The 16,817-nt window shown below is 38.3% G+C and overlaps 1 pseudogene across 1 annotated transcript; it reads right to left on the bottom strand.

Moving 5' to 3' along the window:
* Positions 1–10,779: 10,779 nt before the first annotated feature.
* On the bottom strand, positions 10,780–11,302 carry LOC105523431 (annotated as a pseudogene). The gene has a single exon (XR_001003600.1). The product of XR_001003600.1 is annotated as a 40S ribosomal protein S13 pseudogene (transcript).
* Between the last annotated feature and the right edge of the window lie 5,515 nt (positions 11,303–16,817).

Below are 16,817 nucleotides of genomic sequence, written 5' to 3' on the forward strand. Positions count from 1 at the left end.
GGGAGTTGGAGACTGGAGCTGTTCCTATTCGGCCATCTTGCTCAGACACCGGCATTATTATTTCTTTTAAAAATATTTAATATAATCCACCAGTGAAGCCAACTAGGCTGGGATTTTTCTAAGTGTAAATATTTTTGATTATTAATATATTTACTTCTGTCGTAGGTCTAGTCAGATTTTTTATGGTTTTTTTGTTTTGTTTTGGTTTTTGTTTTTGAGACAGAGCCTTGCTCTTGTAGCCCAGGCTGGAGTGCAATAGTGCTATCTCGGCTCACTGCAACCTCTGCCTCCCAGGTTCAAGTGATTCTCCTGCCTCAGCCTCCCGAGTAGCTGGGATTACAGGTGTGTGCCACTGTGCCCTGCTAATTTTTGTATTTTTAGTAGAGATGGGGTTTCACCATGTTGGCCGGGCTGGTCTTGAACTCCTGATCAGGTGATCCGCCCACCTCGGCCTCCCAAAGTGCTGGAATTACAGGTGTGAGCCACTGCACCTGGCCAGATTTTTAATTTATTCTTAAATAAGTTTTAATAATTTGTGTCCTTTGAGAAATTTGACCACATCATCTAACTTGTGTAATTTTCTGTCAGATTCATAATATTCCCTTACAATCCTTTTAATTTATGTAGGATCAGTAGTATCCCAATGTCCCATTTTCATCACTGAGTTTGATAGTTTGTACCTGTTCTCTTTTTTAAATTTCTTTTAAAGAGATTGGGGCAGAGGTCTCACCCTATTGCCCAGACTGGAATGCAGTGAGGTGACTGTAGCTCACTGAAGTCTCAGACTCCTGGGCCCAAGCAATCTTTCGCCTCAGCCTACCACATAGCTGGGACTCCAGGCATGTGCCACCATGCCTGGCTAATTTTAAATTTTTTGTAGAGACAGGGTCTTCATTTGTTGCCCAGGCTGGTCTTGAACTTCTGGCTTCAAGTGATCCTGCTGCCTTGGCCCCCAAAAGTGTGTGTGTGTGTGTGTGTTTTCTTGGACTTTTAAGTAAATATTTTTTGGCAGGGCATGGTGGTTTGCACCTGTAATCCCAGCATTTTGTGAGGCCAAGGACGGCAGATCTCTTGAGGTCAGAAGTTTGAGACCAGCCTGGCCAACATGATGAAACAACATCTCTACTAAAAACACAAAAATTAGCCAGGTGTGGTGGCAGGCACTGGTAGTCCCAGCTATTTGAGAGGCTGAGGCAGGAACATCTCCTGAACCCAGGAGGTGGAGGTTGCAGTTAGCTGAGATCATGCCATTGTACTCCAGCCTGGGTGACAGAGCGAGACTCCATCTCAAAATAAATAAATAAATGTTTTTCAATTTTTGTATTTTTTTCATGGAATGAATTTTGATTTTATTGACTTTCTTCTCTTGCTTTACTGTTTTCTATTTCATTCATTTCTATTCTAATCTTACTGATTTACTTTCTTCTGCTTGCTTTGGACCCAGTTTTTTTTTCTTTTTCTAGCTTCTAAAAGGGCAAATGAGGTTTGAAATCATTCTTTTCTGATATAGTGTTTAAACCTATAAATATCTTTGTAAGTACTGCCTTAGCTGCAGTCCATAAATTTTGATATGTTGTTTTAAATTTCATTCTACTAAAAATATTTCCTAATTTCCTTTATGATTTCTTCCTTGACCCATCCCATTTGTTATTCAGAACTATGGTGTATAATTCTGTGGAATTTATGGATATCCAGATTTTATTCTTTTATGATTTTCTAATTTACTTCCGTTCATACTTTGTATGACAGGAATCTTTAAATTTCCTGAGGCTTGTTTTGTGGTCCATCACATGTTCTGTCATAATGTTCCATGTGTACATGAAAAGCAGGTATATGCCACAGGCTTGTGTGAAATGATTTTATATATCAGTTAGATGAAGTTAGTTGATGTTGTCTTTTCAAGTGTTATATATTCTTGCGGGTTTTCTGTCCACTTGCTCTACCAGTTATTGAGAATGAGGAATAAAAATGCCCCCCTCTTTTTTTTTTTAATGAGATGGAGTCTCGCTCTGTTGCCCAGGCTGGAGTGCCCCCCTCTTTTTTTTTTTTAATGAGATGGAGTCTCGCTCTGTTGCCCAGGCTGGAGTGCAATGGTACAAACTCAGCTCACTGCAACCTCCACCTCCTGGGTCAAACAGTTCTCCTGCCTCAGCCTCCCGAGTAGCTGAGATTACAGGTGCTGGCACCATGCCTAGCTAATTATTGAATTTTTAGTAGAGGTGGGGTTTCACCGTGTTGGCCAGGCTGGTCTCGAACTCCTGACCTCAGGTGATCCACCCGTCTCTGCCTCCCAAAGTGTTGAGATTACAGGCGTGAGCCACTGCACCCAGCAAAATGCCCCATTATTATTGTTGAATTGTGTAGGCCTTCTTTTGTTTACAGCACTTTTTGCTTTATGTATTTTGAGGCTTTGTTGCAGGCATTTATACATTTATGACCGATCTAGCTTCTGGATATAGTAACTCTGGCACTATTATGTAATTTTTATCTGTGTATTTCATAATATTCTTATCATGAAGCTTTGCCATAAATCTATTTCTTCACATATTAATATAGCCACTCTAGCTTTCTTATGATTACCATTGACACTGTGTATCTTTTTTCCATCCTTTTACTTTCAACCTATTTGGGTGTTTGATTTAAGACTGGTCTCCTGTAGATAGCATAAACTCAGAGCTTGCTTGTTTATCCCACTTAATAATCTCTGCCTTTTAATTTTGGTGTTTAAATCACTAAAATTTAATGTAATTTTTGATATAGTTGAATCTGAATTTGCCATTTTGGTATTTGGTTTCTATATATCTCCTGTCTGGATTTGTTCCTCTGTTCCAGATTGACTGCATTCTTTTGTGTTCAGCAAATATTTTTAACTTCTCACTACATATTCACTAAATATTTTTATGTACCACTTTAACTTCTCTTTGAATTTTTAATTATGTTTTTTATTTATTTTAATAGTTGTTCTAAGGGTTACAATATGCATTTTAACCTATCAGAATATACATCGGCTTAATACTAACTTACTTCAAGTAAAACATAGCAACTTTGCTCATATTTATTTCCAACCGCCCCCAACATTGGGCTGTTATTATATAAATTACATTTATACGTTTTAAAGCCAACAACACAATGTAATAATTGTTGCTTCACATAATCTTAGGTCATTTAGATAACATAGAAAAATGAAAAAACAATACATGGAGTCTTTTTTATATTAACCCAGCTATTTACCATTTCTTGTGCTCTTCATTTGTTCTTGTGGATTCAAGTCACCATATAGAGGCATTTCCTTTTAGACTGAAGGACTGTTTTTAGTTATTTCTTGTAATACAAGTTTGCTAATAAGGAATTTTATCAGTCTTTATTTCACCTTGGCAGAATCTCCTTATTGATGGGCTTAGGAAAGAGGAATATGGAAGCAGCCACAGGCCAGACCAAAACAGAGTTTGTATTAGTGCATTCTTGCATTGCTATTAAGAAATACCTGAGACTGTGTAATCTATAAATAACTTATAGATTGCAGCTAAGGAAGTTGTTACAAAGATATTTATAGGTTTAAAGACTAAAGACATTTAATTGACTCACAATTCCACAGCCTCTACAGGAAGCATGGCTGTGGAGGCCTCAGGAAACATACAATCATGGTAGAAGGCAAAGGGGAAGGCCTGGAATCAATAGAACGGAGCGTCTGGGTTAACATAAGGGGCTGTGGAGACCAAGGTTTTTATTACATAGATGAAGTCTCATAAGTGGCTGCCCTCAGAGATAACAAATGGTGAATGTTTCCTAAGTAGACTTCAAAAGGTGCTAGAATCTCAGTTAATCTCTTCAGGTGTAGGAGGGCCTGGAAGGGGAAAGATCTAGTTATGTTAATGAGATGCTTTACAGATGCAAAATTTGCCCAATTGCCTTGCAGGGCCATTTCAAAATATGTCAAAGAAACCTATTTTGGGAGTAAAATAGTTTTATTTCCTTTTTTATCATGTGAAGTCATACTAGAGTCAGGTTGGAATTTGGTATCTTATTGCTACAAAGAATCTGTTTTGTCAGTTTTAAGATCTGTTTTAATATTAATTGTCATGATCTGAACTAGTTTTTCAGGATTATTTGGAATCCCCTTGGCAGATGAATGGAGGGGAATTCTGTTGATTGGGGGTTAGAATTTGATTTTTCTGGTCAGGATTTAGCAGAGGAGGCCAAGCGTGGTGGCTCACACCTGTAATCCCAGCACTTTGGGAGGTTGAGGCAGGTGGATCACCTGAAGTCAGGAGTTCGAGACCAGTCTGGCCAACATTGCGAAACCCTGTTTCTACTAAAAATGCAAAAATTAGGCCAGGCACGGTGGCTCATGCCTATAGTCCATCACTTTGGGAGGCTGAGGCAGGTGGATCACGAGGTCATGACTAACATGGTGAAATCCCATCTCTACAAAAAACACAAAAATTAGCTGGGCCTGGTGGTGCATGCCTATAATCCCAGCTACTCAGGAGGCTGAGGCAGGAGAATTGCTTGAACCCGGGAGGCGGAGGTTGCAGTGAGCCGAGATCATGCCACTGCACTCCAGCCTGGGTGACAGAGCGAGACTCTGTCTCAAAAAAAAAAAAAAAAAATACAAAAATTGGCCAGGTGTGGTGGTGCACGCCGGTAATACCAGCTATTTGAGAGGCTGAGGCAGGAGAATCACTTGAACCCAGGAGGCAGAGGTTGCAGTGAGCCTAGAATGCACCACTGCACTCCAGCTTGGGCAACAGAGCAAGTCTTCATCAAAAAAAAAAAAAAAAATTTCCCAGAAGCAACATCAATGGCCAAACTATCATTTTGTCCCATACCATTGCTGGAGTGGTGTGGTTATCTGCCCTGGGTCCATCCTATCCCTCGGTGGGGACTCACAGCCAACAGATTTAGAGTCAAAAGACTTATAGCCAATTTAAATATTCTAGGCCAGATGGGAATGGAAGTGGAGCAGGCATTTATCAAACCTTAAAATTTTGTAATGTAAGCGTCAAGAACCAAAAGTCAAAAGGCAAGGTTACAAAATTGGCTTAGCTGTAAATTCTACGCATTAAGCTAGAATATCCTCACTTGGCCACTTGAGAAGTGCCTTTCTCAAACATTTTATATTTTATGAAAAAGCCAACAAGAAAAACGCAACTCTGTAAAATATTCTTTAAATTTTATTCTGAGCCAAATATGAGCGACCATGGCCCAAGGCACAGTCTCAAGAGGTCCTGAGAACATGTGCCCAAGGTGATTTGTTTACAACTTGGTTTTATATATTTTAGGGAGACCTAAGACATCAGTTAATACATGTTTTAGTTATAGACTTGTAGCAATTAGCTTGCAAAACATAAGTATTTTGTTAAAACTTTTTAAGCTACAGAATTTAGAGACTTTTGTTGTGTCACAATGCTTTTGGCAGTCTTTTTAATAGTTTGTCCTAAGGTGTTTGATTTTAAAAACTTTATATAACAATCTGCATAAATCTCATAACTGGGAGCACTATACCCAGGAGATTTTGTTACCAGGTATGTTCATATCTTCTTTGCAATTTTCTTTTAAAATCTCTTTCTACGGGAAAGAAGAAATTATGGTTGGGATGGATGAAAAGGGACCACATACTGGTCCAGGAGGTAAAGTATCTTATTTTGCCAACTATTTGGGCATCTGTGTGCCCATTTTTGATTTGGAAAATCTAAATTAATTTTGTTGCTCAAAAATCAACCTTATACACTTACCTCTTCCAAGATAGTGCCTGAGCCTAGGGGGAAGGAGCTTATATAGTTTTAGCAGTGGAGCATTAGCATTGAAAATAGATTGGGCCAGTGGGATTCTAAATAGTTTTAAATTTCAGAGATGTTAAGTAGAGAGAGAGCGAAAAAGTAACCTTTGTTGTTTTACCCAATTTTGCAAGCTATGTATCAAGTTAGTAATGTTTAAACAAAAGGGACTTAAGCCCTGCCTAGCTCTGACAATAGCAGGAAAAGAAAACTCATAGGTAACTAAACATTTATCTACTAAGGCATAGAACAAATTATATTTAGATAGAGGAAACATTATTCAATGATTATTTATGCCTTTGTATATAGGCCTGGTCCAGTGTCACATGAAAGCAGTTCATTTTGACTGTCATCTCCGAGGTCAGAAGATGGAACTTTGGTCAACTTGAATTTTATGCCAGATATCAACGTTGACTGTTGAGATTCAGTAGGCATCAGGGTTCCCTTTCAGAAGAGATACATGTACCCAGGAGTCAAAGCCCTGCAACTTAACAGCACAAGGGTTGGTTAATAACATTTCATACAGACTTTTTTTAAGTGGGGTTAGAGGGAGTCTCTCAACTAATGTCTAATTGTCAGGCAGTGGTGATACTAGAGTTTATGACTTGTTGGCAGCTGTGGAAAGATTCTATATCCTTAGGGTGATTAATTTTTATAGTTTTAATAAGCCTCCAGCAGTAAGTCCAAGTCAGAGACTTAATTTGGGATTTGATTTTGAGGATATTTGTCAAAAACGTTAAAAGTCTCAAAATATTTTATTAAAACAGAGCCATATAACATTATAAAATAATAGTTAATCATTTAACAAGAGTCATAATCAAAAGACTTCAACAACAATATAGGAAGTTACACAAATATAAAAACATTAACCCTTTCTAAGTTTAGTTTTTTAAATATTTTTTAAAAACCTAATTAAAAAAACACAGGAATTATTTCGATAAAATGTAAAATCGCTGTTCCTTAGGCTAATCACAAAAAAAGTAAAACAACAACAACATAAAAGACCTATGGTAGCAATTATTTTTTCCTTATGGGAAGCTTATTTGAATAACCTGAAAGTTAAACCTGCATCCCAGGCCTTCTCAAAGAGAGAAAGGCTAAAAACAGCAGGGTACAGTAGAATTTGAACTTCTAAGATATCAGTCTCAGAAATTTCAGGTTTGAAAATGATTACATAATTAAAAATTTAAAACTTCTTGCAATTTCATTGAGTAACTCAATATTTTAAGAAAATCTATTCTAACCAAGACTTTAGTTTTATATTAGTGTATTTTTAGTATCAAAGCACAATTTCTAGAAGGATGATTATAAATAATTTCCTTTCCAGTATAGCCAACTTAATCACATACAAAATTTCTTTTATAAATTCTGTTTTTTATGAACCCTATTATGAATCACATATACTATTTATGACATGCTTGAACTTTCTGTTTTATTCTAGGACAAAAATTTATCATACAAGATTCTTTTTCACACAAAATTATTTTCTTTCTAAACTCTATTACCAAAAGTACTGCTTTTATAGCTATAGCTTTCTTTACATTTCTTTTACTTACTAGTTATCAGCTCATCTTACCTTGTTTCAAACTAACCTTTGAATTAGACAAAAATTATTTTCCTTTTATTAAGAACACATTTTTATGTCTTATAATTTTTCTTATTTTCATCGGAATACACCTTTCTTTGGCATTTTTTTATATGTAGAATTATATATTCAATTCAATTTTTATTTTTAGTAACCTTAATTTTTTGTGAAAACCTAGAAAATAGGAAATCTTAAATTGTTTGTCACATGAGCATTTTATAGATGAAAACCATTTTATAATTAATTTGAAAATGTTTTTGTATATATAATCTTTTAAAACAATTGGACATGATCCAGATATTTAATAATTATCTCTTATTCAACTTAACATAACTTTAAGAGTTTAAAATTACAGGACAAGTTTATTTATAAACATTTATTCCATTGCATTTATTTGACTATTTATTTTTAATAGTTTACCTAGAGTACTTATGAAAACTGTGATATTAGACAAAGCTAGTCATCATTTAAAGTTATTTCTCTGTTAGAATGGCGTAAACCCGGGAGGCGGAGCTTACAGTGAGCTGAGATCCGGCCACTGCACTCCAGCCTGGGCGACAGAGCGAGACTCCGTCTCAAAAAAAAATAAAAAATAAAAAAAAATAAAGTTATTTCTCTGTTAACCAGTTTTATAGCCTGTAAATATCATGTGTTTAAGTATGAAATTTACAGTTAAATAAATGTTGGGTTTTTTTTGTTTTTTGTTTTTTTGCTGATAACTCAGGATTTAGCTGTTTTCATTAGGCCAACAATGTAAAATGCCTTATTTATCAAAAATTACACAAAGATCATAGCTTTGGGGCTGAGTTTATACTTCCATATCCTTTGTGCCAAACTTTAACACCTTATAAAATATCTGCAAGAGATAAACATAAAACCACTTGACGAGTAAATCTAGACAAAATGTGTGCTGACAATTCAGAAGACATTTTTAAAGTAGGCTTATTTGTTAAAGATTTACTTAAGTCACATGAACTGGAAAAGCATTTGGCTTATTTACTTAATTTATGAGTACTCCTTTACTGTAAAGCCAATTTGGTACTTTGTGGCCACAACACATTAAAAAAATGCATGTACATACACACAAACATACCTAAACACACATACACACACATAGAAACAAAGATCTTATAGCTTTTATTTCAGAACTCCAACCATGAGATAAATACAAATTCGCCAGTTTGATAAAACGAAAGAAAAATAAATGGTTGAATGCAGACAGTGGTTTTTATCTCAACCCCAGTAGAAAAGTAACAGCAGATTTAAAGCAGGCAGAAAAGAAAAGAGAGAAATACACATAAAACTTTAAAAACTCTATAGTCGTAGGTCGACTTTTGACCTCTGAATTTTTCTTGATGTAATTTAGCTGCAAGTTTAAAATGTGCACAAGAATAGACCATAATATGCAACCAGCTGGAGTATTAGAAAACCTGGCATGCCTTCAAACTTTTCCATTTACACAAATGCTTGCAAGTAGAGGCATCATAAAACCAAACAGCATGCCCAAAAGGGGGTCGTTATCTTTGTATTTCCTCATTCTTTGATTATTTGTTTCCCTTTTTTTTAATTTTCTTTAAGGGAGGAACCAAACTGTAGTCTGCGTTTCAGTGGAGTGGAGCTGAGAAGTTCAGTCTCTCGTTGATTTACACAAGGGACAGTTCAGTTTCTAAAGCAAATGCACAAACAAGCCAAATGCGATTAATTTGGGGAAAAAGAGGCAATGGAAAAGATCCTTCAGAATGCACCTCTGAATCAAAATTAAGATCCTGAACAACAACTTCCTGGGAAAAGAACCAGATCAGAATAAACCAGAGGACTGTCAACCGAGCAAGAGGTTCAGGGCTGAGGAGGACTTACCAGTTTCACTCAAGAAGAAGCTTGGAGTTGGGGGCCTTTCAATGGGCCCCTACTGGTACCTTAGTTCTGGGTTTGGGTGACTCTTTCAGGGTTCTGAGTCTTCTCTGAGGCCCCCTATGTAGGGTGCCAATTCATGTTGATTTAAAAAGCCAAACTGTAACATATGTAAAGAGGTTTATTTCAAGCCAAATATGAGTGGCCACGGCCCAAGACATGGTCTCAAGAGGTCCTGAGGACATGTGCTCAAGGTGGTTGGGGTACAGCTTTCTTTTCTATGTTTTAGAGAGATATAAGACATCAATCAATACATGTGAGGTATACACTGGTTTGGTCCAGAAGGGCAGGACAACTTAAAGCAGGGGAAACTGGGTGCTTACAGGTCAAAAGAGGATTCCAAGATTTTCTGATTGACAATTGCTTGGAAGAGTTAAGTTATTTTCTAAAGACCCAGAATCAATTGAAAAGAATGTCTGGGTTAACATAAGGGGTTGTGGAGACCAAGGTTTTTATTACATAGATGAAGTCTCATAAGTGGCTAGCCTTAGAGATAATAGATGGCAAATGTTTTCTATTTAGACTTTTAAAAGGTGCTAGATTCTCAGTTAATCTCTTCAGGTTTGGGAAGGCCTGGAACAGGAAAGATCTACTTATGTTAATGAGATGCTTTACAGATGCAAATGTTTCCCAATGACTTTGCAGAGCCATTTCAAAATAGGACAAAAAAATACTCTGGGGTAAAATACTTTTATTTCCATTTTTATCATGTGAAGTTATACTAGAGTCAGGTTGGAATTTGGTATCTTATTTTATTGCTACAAAGAGTCTGTTTTGTTAGTGTTAGTGTTAAGATCTATTTTTTTTTCTTTGTTTTTGTTTGTCTGTTTTGAGAGGGGGCCTCACTTTGTCACCCAGGCTGAAATGCAGTGGCACAATCTCAGCTCACTGCAACCTCTGCCTCCCAGGCTCAAGCGATTCTCCTGCCTCAGCCTCCCAAGTAGCTAGGACTAAGGTGTATGCCACCATGCCTGGCTAATTTTTGAATTTTTTGTAGAGACAGGGTTTCACCATGTTGCCCAGGCTGTTCTTGAACTCCTGACTTCAAGGGATACGCCCATCTCAGCCTCCCAAAGTGTTGACATTATAGGCATGAGCCACCTCACCAGGCCAAGATCTATTTTCATGTTCATGCTGGTCAGTTATGCCTGGACTTCAAATGGGAGAGGGTATAATGAGGCATGTCTGACCACCTACTTCCTTCCCGTTATGGGAACTAGTTAATAGTTTTTCAGGTTTCTTTGGAATCTCTTTGGCAGAAGTGGGGATCCATTCAGTCAGTTGGGGGATTAGAATTGCATTTTTTTGTCACGAAACTTGACCTTGAATGATATTTTATGAATATGAATCATTTTATTTTTTATTATTATTATACTTTAAGTTTTGGGATACATGTGCAGACTGTGCAGGTTTGTTGCTTAGGTATACACATGCCATGGTGATTTGCTGCACCCATCAACCTGCCATCTACATTAGGTATTTCTTCTATTTTTTGTTGTTGTTGTTGTTAAACAATCATTTTATTGCTTGAGTACACAGACAAATTTATGCGACCAGGGCAGAGGCTGTAGATGATTCATATTTCCAATTGGGAGGAAGGACTCGCTTGGTCTTATAATATCGAGCCAAACGGTGAATCTGGCTCTCTATCAGAATCAGACGGAATTTAGCATCCTTATCTTTTCCGTTCCTCTCAAGATGCTTTCGAACAGCAACTGCTTTCTTAATTAAATGGTAGAGATCTTCAGGAAGATCAGGAGCAAGTCCCTTAGACTTAAGAATTCTTAAGATTTTATTGCCTGTCACAAAACGTACTTGTGCAACACCATGTGAATCTCTCAGGATCACACCGATTTGTGAAGGAGTCAGGCCCTTCTTGGCCAGTTTGTAAATCTGCTCCTTCACATCGTCAGATGTCAACTTCAACCAAGTGGGGACGCTGCGTCGATAGGGCAAAGCCGACTGGGACAGGCCCTTCCCAGGAGCATGCATGCGACCCATGATGGCGGCGGTCAGGCTGCGAAAAGAGGTATTTCTTCTAATGCTATCGGGATAGCCCCTAGCCCCCAACCCCTGACAGGCCCCTATGTGTGATGTTCCCCTCCCTGTGTCCATGTGTTCTCATTGTTCAGCTCCCACTTATGAGTGATAACATGTGGTGTTTGGTTTTCTGTTCCTGTGTTAGTTTGCTGAGAATGATAGTTTCCAGCTTCATCCATATCCCTGCAAAAGACATGAATTCATCCTTTTTTGTGGTTGCATTGTATTCCATGGTATATATGTGCCACATTTTCTTTATCCAGTCTATCATTGATGGGCATTTGGGTTGGTTCCAAGTCTTTGCTATTGTGAACATTGCTGCAATAAGCATATGTATATGTGTGCATGTGTCTTTATAGTAGAATGATTGATCATCCTTTGGGTATATACCCAGTAATGGAATTGCTGGGTCAAATGGAAATTCGAGTTCTAGATCCCTGAGGAATTGACACACTCTTCCACAATGGTTGAACTAACTTACAGTCCCACCAACAGTGTAAAAGCATTCCTATTTCTCCACCTCTCCAGCATCTGTTGTTTCCTGACTTTTTAATGATCGCCAAATACCTAATGACTTTTTAATGATTGCCCCAAATACCTAATCCCGATGGTAATGGTATTAAGAGGTAAGGCCTATGGGAGGTGATTTGGTCATGAGGATCTGCCCTCATGAATGGGATTAGTGTCCTTAAAAAAGTGGCCTGAGGGAGCTCTTTTACTTCTACTACCATATGAAGACATAGCTAGAAGGTGCCAACTTTGAAGCAGAGACTGAGCCCTCATTGTACACCACATCTTCTGCCACCTTAATGTTTGAAATCCCTGACTCCAGGATTCTCAGTAAATTATGTTTTTAAAAATTACCCAGTCCAAGATACTTTGTTATAGCACCCTGAAAGAATCAAGGTAGAAATTGATAGCAGGAAGTGGGGTGCTGCTCTAACAAATACCTACAAATGTGGATGCAGCTTGGGAACTGGGTAATGGGTAGAGGCTGTAAGAATGCAAAGGATCAGGCTAGAAAAGGCCTACGTTTTTGTGAGCAGAGTGTTAAGAGTGATCTGGTTATGGCTCAGAAGAGGAGAGCTGTAAACAATGCCTTAATCTTCTTAGAGATTTCCTAAGAGGTCATGAACAGAATTTTCGTAGAAATCTGGATGGTAAAGGCCATTCTGATGAAGTCTCAGGTGAAAATGAGAAATGTTATCAGAAACTGGAGGAAAAGTCATCCCTCTTATAAAGTGGCAAATAACCTGGCTGAACTGTGTATGTATCCTAGGGCTTTGTAGAAGGTAGAACTTGTGAGCAAAAAGTTCAAGTATTCAAGTAGTAAAATACAAGAAGATAGAAACAAATTAAAAACAATTTATAATCAAAAGGGAAGCAGAATGTAAAGATCTGGTAAATTCTCAGTGTGGCTATGTTGTAAAGAATTAATGAAAAAGCATATTCAGAAGAGAATACTAAAGGTATGACCAAACCACCATTTGATAAGAAGATTAGTAGGGATAGAAGGAAGCCAGATGCTATTCTGCATGACAGTAAGAGAATGACCCTAAAGGCATTTTAGAGACCATCCACTCACATCACAGGCTCAGAATACCAAACCTGGGGTGTAAAATGAGGTCAAAAGAGGGACCATGGGCACCCAAGGAACCTCAGTGCTTGCTGCCCTGAACTACCTCAAGTCTCCACCCCCTGCGTTCTGACACAGCATTTTTCAGCTTCCTCTCTCATCAGATGTGTCTCAAGTGGGCCCAGATGTGATTCAGGCCACCACTCTAAAGTGCACAGGCAGTAAAAATCTTGGCAGCATCAACACAGTGCCATCTCCACAGGAGCACAGAGCAAATGAGCTATAGGGACATGGCTACCTCCACCTATATTACTAAGAGTACCCCAGAGACCTGCAGGGCATGGACAAAGATGTCCCACAGGGACAGGACTACAATAAAGAGCCACCATTAGGCCGGGCACGGTGGCGTACGCCTGTAATCCCAGCACTTTGGGAGGCCTAGACGGGCGGATCACGAGGTCAGGAGATCAAGACCATCCTGGCCAACACGGTGAAGCCCCGTCTACTAACAATACAAAAAATTAGCCAGGCATGGCCTGTAGTCCCAGCTACTGAGGAGGCTGAGGCAGGAGAATGGCGTGAACCTTGGAGGTGGAGCTTGCAGTGAGCCGAGATTGCGCCACTGCACTCCAGCCTGGACAAAAGAGCGAGACTCCATCTCAAAAAAAAAGAGCCACCATTGCGGCAATGCCTATTAAAGCCATGGAAGAACCACCATAAAGGCAAAGTCTGGTAAAACCATGAGGGCAGGGCCATCCCAGAGACCCCAGAATGGTAGAGCCACCAGTGTGCAACTCCAGCCTAGGAGAACCACAAACACAAGACTCCAACACATGAGCACTGTGGCATGGGCTATGCACAGAAAAGTCATTGGGGGCCCAATCCTCATCCAAGTGTGTCTGAAAGGCACAACACTGAGTCAAAGAAGATTATTCTCCAGGCTTAAGGTTTAATATTTCTTGTGCTCTTGGGTTTTGGACTTGCTTGAAACATACTACCCCTTTTTCTTTCTTCTCTCTCCCTTATGGAATGGGAATTTCTAACTTATGCCTGTCCCACCACTGTTTTTTGGAAACACAAAACTTGTTTAACTTCAAAGGCTCAGAGTAGAAGGGGAATTTGGCTCAGAATGAATGATACCTTGAGTCTCACCCAAATCTAACTTAGATGATATTTAGATGAGACTTTGGACTTTAAACTTTTGAGTTGATGCAGAAACAGGTTAAGAATTTGGGGGCTATCAGGATAGAATGAATATATTTTGCATGTGGGAAAGACACAAATTTGGGGGGCCCAAGGGTGGGAAGACATGCTGTAAAAGTCTGTATCCCCAAAAATTTATATGTTGAAACCTAACCCCCAAGGTGATATTATTAAGAGATGTAGCCTTTGGAAGCTGATTAGATAATGGAGGGTCAGTCATACTGAATGGGATTAGTTCCCTAATAAAACAGGCCTGAGAGAGCTTGTCACCTTTTCTGCCATGTGAGCACATAGCTAGAAGGTACCATCTTTGAAGCAGAGAGTGAGCCTTCAACAGACAATGAATATGCTGAGACCTTGATCTTGGACTTCCCAGACACCAGAAATGTGAGCAGTAAGTTTTATTATTTATAAAATATTATAAATTACCTAGCTATGGTATTTTGCTATAGCACCCTGAATGGACTAAGACAAGGCTGACATATTTTATTGCTAATTTCAAAGAATCTGCTTAAAATTCATTGATTATTGATTTTTGGCTTTCTATTCCAGAGACTTCACTTTCAAAATGTTTGACTCAATTTTTCTCACTTGTTTGGTTTAATTATTTGTTTATTAACATTTGGTAAGATTAAGTTCTTTTCTGTCCTATTACCTTAATTTTCAAAACTGTTTTATATAACACTTAGTTGAGCTTATGATAATAAATAAATAAATAAGTGTTTTAATAAAGTCATTAATGGATAAAGGCTTTCCTCTGAGAAAAGTATCTGCAGACATAGTAGGATTTGACTTGATGTATTTTGCCTTTAATTATTCTCTGGATATTATGTAAGTTCCTTTCTATTTCCTATTTGAGTAAAAGAGAATCTTAAACATGTTTAGTTTGTTAATTTCAGATTAGATAAGATTTTGGTAACATTTGTTTACTTCCAAATTTATTGAACAGACAAATGATATGGATGGCTAAATCTCTACTACTTTAATATATTAAATGATTTTGTGCCAAATGACTGATAAACCTATTAAAAGTTCTCATTCTCGCCGGGTGCAGTGGCTCACACCTATAATCCCAGCACTTTAGGAGGCCAAGGTGGGCGGATCACTTGAGGTCGAGAGTTCAAGACCAGCCTGGCCAACATGGCAAAACCCCGTCTCTACTAAAAAATACCAAAATTAGCCGGCGTGGTGGCAGGCACCTGTAATCTCACCTACTTGGGAGGTTGAGGCAGGAGAATTGCTTGAACCTGGGAGGTTGGAGGTTGCAGTGAGCCAAGATCAGGCCACAGCACTCCAGCCTGGGCAACAGAGCAGAGCCAGAAGTCCCTCTCAAAAAAAATCTCGTTCTCTAATTGTGAGATGTAAGGTGCTTTATTTAATATGTAAATTGTGTTTATTGATTGAATAATTCAGTTCTTTATGTCTTTTACAAGAATCTAAAGACTGGTTTATGCATAAAACAAGAGAATCAGAAGTATTAAATTTAATCATTGCTTATTATGGCATGGTCCATTTATATCAGTGCTTTTCTTTTGAGAGTATTTCCTTATTTTCTGAATCCATTTATAAATAAAAGGTATTTTCTACTAAAAAAAAAAACCATAGTAACACGGATCAATAAATAATAAAGATCAAAGCAGAAGTAAACAAAATAGAGATGAAAAACCAACACAAATGATCAACAAAATGAAAAGTTGGTTCTTTAAAAATATGAACAAAACTGCCAGGTGCGATGGCTCACTCCTGTAATCCCAGCACTTCAGGAGGCAGAGGCGGGTGGATCATTTGAGGTCAGGAGTTCGAGACCAGCCTGGCCAAAATGGTGAAATCCCATCTCTACTAGAAACAGAAAAACTAGCTGGGCATAGTGGTGCACGCCTGTAAACCCAGCTACTAGGGAGACTGAGGCACGATAATCGCTTGAACCCAGGAGGTGGAGGTTGCAGTGAGCCAAGATCACACCACTGCACTCCAGCCTGGGTGAGTTTTATATATATGTGTGTGTGTGTGTGTGTGTGTGTATGTGTGTGTATATATATGTATATGAATGTATATTCATATATGGATGTATATGAATGTATATTCATATACGTGTATATAAATGTATATTTACATATATGTATATGAAACTGATAAACCACCAGCTTGACTAACCAAGAAAAGAACAGACCCAAATAAACAAAATCAGAAATGGTAAAGGAGAGATTACCACTGATACCACAGAAATGCAAAAGATCATCAGAGAGTATTACGAACGACTATACACTAATGAACTGGAAAACCTAGAATATGCAGTCTATATATACACAATGGACTACTTTTCAGCCATTAAAAAAATGAAATCATGTATTTGCCGCAACATGGATGGAACTGAAGATTGTTATGTTAAGTAAAATAAGCCGGACACAGAAAGGAAAATATAGCTCTCATTCATCTGTAGGAGCTAAAATACCTGTTGGCATGGAGGTGGGTCGTGGAATGACAGACACCAGAGACAGGAAAGGATGTATTTGCAGGAGGGCAGTGAGGCTGAAGAGAGTTGGTTAATGAGTAGAAACATACAGTTAGAAAAAATAAGTTCTGGCCGGGCGCGGTGACTCAAGCCTGTAATCCCAGCACTTTGGAAGGCCGAGACGGGAGGATCACGAGGTCAGGAAATCAAGACCATCCTGGCTAACACGGTGAAACCCCGTCTCTACTAAAAATACAAAAAACTAGCCGGGCG

This window comes from Colobus angolensis, unplaced genomic scaffold (genome assembly GCF_000951035.1).
Source record: "Colobus angolensis palliatus isolate OR3802 unplaced genomic scaffold, Cang.pa_1.0 Scaffold463, whole genome shotgun sequence".
Taxonomy (NCBI): Eukaryota; Metazoa; Chordata; class Mammalia; order Primates; family Cercopithecidae; genus Colobus; species Colobus angolensis.